Source organism: Danio rerio, chromosome 16 (genome assembly GCF_049306965.1).
Source record: "Danio rerio strain Tuebingen ecotype United States chromosome 16, GRCz12tu, whole genome shotgun sequence".
Classification (NCBI taxonomy): domain Eukaryota; kingdom Metazoa; phylum Chordata; class Actinopteri; order Cypriniformes; family Danionidae; genus Danio; species Danio rerio.
The window spans coordinates 55,792,854-55,797,500 of record NC_133191.1 but is presented as its reverse complement, the minus strand read 5'-3'; the positions used below and the strand labels follow the sequence as shown (position 1 = coordinate 55,797,500).

General features: G+C 34.1%; 1 long non-coding RNA gene across 1 annotated transcript in view; it reads right to left on the bottom strand.

The window, feature by feature from the left end:
* Window positions 1–4,056, bottom strand: part of si:ch73-52f24.4 — a 23,165-nt gene extending 19,109 nt beyond the window's left edge. Inside the window, 1 exon segment of the long non-coding RNA NR_170112.1 lies at window positions 3,939–4,056. This is a non-coding gene — a long non-coding RNA (si:ch73-52f24.4).
* Between the last annotated feature and the right edge of the window lie 591 nt (window positions 4,057–4,647).

Below are 4,647 nucleotides of genomic sequence, written 5' to 3'. Positions count from 1 at the left end.
ATTTTAAGGTAAAAAATATTAGCCCCTTTAAGCGATTTTTTTTTCAATAGTCTACAGAATAAACCATCGTTATACAATAACTTGCCTAATTATTATGGGTCAAATATGAACAGTTGGGTTAAAATTTTTATTTAAAAGTACAAAAGTAAATTCGCATTTGATTTGTCCATATTTCACCCAATATTCGGCTAATACAACCCAGCATTTTTATACAGAATTCACACAAGCTCATAATCTTCAATATGCAAGATATAAAATGTAAAACGTGTAAAGCACACCCTCAGTTTAGTTATTATTACTAGCTTGAATTTTAAAAACATTTATAATTTTTTTTTTTTTATTAACAAAAAAAATCCTTCATTGCACTTTACCAATATCCACAGTATGCCAGTGTAATAAGCTGTTAAATGCAATAATAATAAATAAATAAAATTTTAAAAACACTAATAAAATACAAAAAAGGTGTAAAGGTCAGTCTATTTTAGCTGAACATTGGTGATTGAATCACTCAACAGATGTAAATTGAGCTGTAAACTACATACAGCAGTGAGAACTCTGAATATTCAACTCTAATGAATTTCAATAGTCTTTCAAAATGGCCAACATTCACACTTCTACACTAAAACACCAAAAAAATGCAGTTACGTTCACAGGAGACGCTTGATCTCTGAGCTGACAGACACTCAATCACTTTAAATGGTCCACACGAGGACACAATGTCCTAGTCAAACATGCATTTCACAAGTTTCACTTTGAAATAATTTTCAAAATCTGATAAAAATGTCAACAACTAAATAAAATGAAAAAGTCAGTCCGCATCCAGGTGCCAAAATTTGCCCAGAACACAAGGTGAAATATCTATCTATCTATCTATCTATCTACACTTGCCCATGCATTTCACATTAACATTAATTTCATATATACCAGGGCTGGAGTGGGACTCCTTTTCAGCCCTGGAGTCTCAAGCCTCAGACTGGCCCACCTCAGTTCCCGACTGGCTATATTAAAATAAGGTCATTTCCAATTCCGTTTCTAATGACACTATCACGTCTTTTTTTGAGAAAACAGCTTCTTTAGAACTTCAAATGTTCAACAACAGTAACAGTATTATATGTCTTAACAATAAAAATTTAAAAATAAAATACTCAGACGAGGATCAAACCCAGATCGGTGGCGTCATAACCTAACGTGCTAACCACTGGACCACAACAACTGTACATCGAGAGGTGACGTAATGAATAAAAAGACTGTGGTCAAGTAAATAAATAAATGAATTAAAAAAGTGTGACTGCTGAGAGCAACAGATTCTGAAGCTAGGGACACCGACCCTCGCGGCCAAAAAAACGGACCGGCCCACCGGAAATTCTCCCGGTCCTCCCGATTAGCCAATCTGGGCCTGATATATACATAAAAACACAATGCAACACTAAACTATTTCAATCAAATGTAGACAAACTGTAAGCTGTTTTAATGCATACACCAACCCCACCCCTAACCCTACCCCCAGTGACATCACTCGTAGAAGAAGTGCAAAAAAGGTGGAGCTCAAGCTTAAGCTCCCCCTCGCTGGAGCTCAGCTCTCCTCAAATGGCTCTGCAGCGAGCACCACTTGGACAAATACACAAGACAATTAAAAAAAAAAAAAAAAAGTCCATGCATGTCTCAAAACTTGGATTGTATTGGATTTGTATTGATTGATTCATTTATTCATTCAGTATTCAATAATGTCTCCAAATTGACCCAAACTATTTCAAGTACAATATTGAGCTGTAAACTACACACATCACTGATAACTCTGAATATTCAATGGTTCAGACATGAATTTCAATAGTCTTTGGAAAATGGCAAACATTCACACTTCTACACTAAAATGACAAGAAAAATGCAGTTACGACAGACACTCAATCACTTTAAATGGTCCACACGAGGACACAATGTCCTAGTCAAACATGCATTTCGCAAGTTTCACTTTAAAATAATTTTAAAAATCGGATAAAAATGTCAACAACTAAATAAAATGAAAAAGTAAATCCACATCCAGGCGCCAAAATTTGCCCAGAACACAAGGTGAAATATCTATCTAATCTATGCAACACTAAACTATTTAAATCAAATGTAGACGCACAAGACAAATACACAACAAGACAAATTACAAAAGTGCATGCATGTCTCAAAACTTGGATTGAATTGGATTTGTATTGATTCATTCATTCACTCTGTATTCAATAATGTCTTCAAATTGACCCAAACTATTTCATGTACAACACTGAGCTTTAAACTACACACATCACTGAGAACTCAGTTCAGTGAGAAGCTTGATCTCTGAGCTGACAGACACTCAATCAATTTAAATGCTCCACATGAGGACACGATGTCCCATTCAAACATGCATTTCACTTAAAAATTTAAATCTAATAAAAATGTCATCAACTGAATAAAATAATAAAGAAAATCTTCACCCAGGCGCCAAAATTTTGTCCAAAATAAAGTATTAAAACAAATAAAATATATACTTGCTCATGCACTACATGATGAAGTCAACTTCATATACACATGAAAAAAACACAATGCAACACTATTTCAATCAAATGCAGACAAAAACACAACAAGACAAATAAAAAAGTATGTCTCAAAACCTGGATTGAATTTATACTGATTCACTCATTCAGTATTCAATAATGTCCCCAAATTGATCAAAGCTATTTCATGTAGAAGTAGAAACACTCCACATTAGGGCTGCACAATACATCACAAAGTGATCATTCGCAATAGTCACATCGCAGCATGCAACGTTGAACGAGTCGATGTTTTATTAATAGTGGTAAAGTTGGTTTTATATTCACACATTCGTTCATTTAACAGTCTATATTGTTTAACATGTTACTTTGAATATTCGATCGGAATTAGCATGCCAGAATGACTTCTAAACAACATTGACACTATCTAATTCACTGTGAACAATGTTGTAGTTTGATAGTCATTTGCTGCTAATATGATTTCCCTATTTAGAATTTGTAAAGAATACTTTTATGAAATTATATTATTAAGGAGAATGTCTGAATATCCGAATATAAAACCAACTTTACCTCTATGTTTTATTATATTGTACAATTTATAAATTTCATGTGTTTTTGAGGCCAGTGACTGTATAATGACTTTGAGAGCATTCTCTGATAAGTAATTGTACACTTTTTAACCTAATGAATGGTTTTATTGAATCATTTTTATTATTCAATTACTGTTCCTGTATATTGTTTGCTTTAATAATAGCTTTTTATTGCATTGTTCTATGCTTTTAGATGGTTGATTATATTTTATTTAGGCGCTTTATTTTATTTTATTTTATTCAGATACACTTGTCTATAAAATCATCCCAATCATTATAAAATGACTAATTCTTTCTGAATATAACCGAGTCATGTGGTGAAATTGAATTCATATCGAAATATATTTCAGAATCACAACATATTGTTAGATTTTTCCAATTTCCTCCACAATATTTCAAAATATGAGCAGAACCTGAAGGATCTGAAGTTTTCAATGAAGACAAACTACATCCCATAAAGTTTAACTCACTTTTAAATCTTCTGCATTACCATAAAATCCAAATAAAAGTCAATTAAAAGTTGCCATGATTACAAAATAATGTTAATTTTCAGTCGCGTTTGCACCCCTTATGTCAGGATGCATGCATTTTGTGCGCGGTGTATTGGTTATATTTACAACCAGCAGCGCTGAACATTAATAACAGGCAGCTGATGCCCCCAATTAATTATTGCAAATCATAACTTTGTCAGGAAATTAAACAAAGTAGTTTTAAAAGCGGAGAAGTAGCCTACGTTGTTCCCACTTGCGCGCTGATCATACTTTTGCGCACATTCCGCAAACATCTCCTTCATGAAAGTCACTGATGTTGTGTTTATTTGTGTGTTACTCACCTGTGCGCACCGTCTCGAGCTGAAATGTGCAGGAAACTCACAAGCACACGATGTTCCTCCACGTTATATGAAGACCAGTCCGCCTATACATTGAGTTGGGGGCGGAGTCGTGCACGCTGAAGACCATGTGGACGTGCAGACCCTTAATAGTGTGACTTATGAGTGTGCGTTTGGGACACAACCTGCACGTTTCCCTCGTCGCTTTGTTTACTTACATTCATAGCTATATAGACCATCATACTTATTGATTTCCACTCAGTGGTGAATGAACAGCTACATAGGTTGGAGCTGGAGTGTTGCGTTTGTGTTGGAGTTGAATTGGGTGTTAAACTATTTGCCTCGTCAGAACGTTCAATGCGTTTGAGTTGAATTTAGTTACGATTTACTCCATTATATCAATGAACAGCTATGTGTTGGAGTTGGATTTGTTTTTTAAATGTTATTTACTACATCATACGAATGCACAGCTATGTGTTGGAGTTGAATTGGGTTTTTAATATTATTTACCCCAATATATGATTGAACAATCATAGATTGTTCATAGGAGTTGGATTTGGTTACGATTTACTCCATTATATCAATGAACAGCTATGTGTTGGAGTTGGATTTGTTTTTTAAATGTTATTTACTACATCATACGAATGAACAGCTATGTGTTGGAGTTGAATTGGGTTTTTAATATTATTTACCCCAATATATGATTGAACAA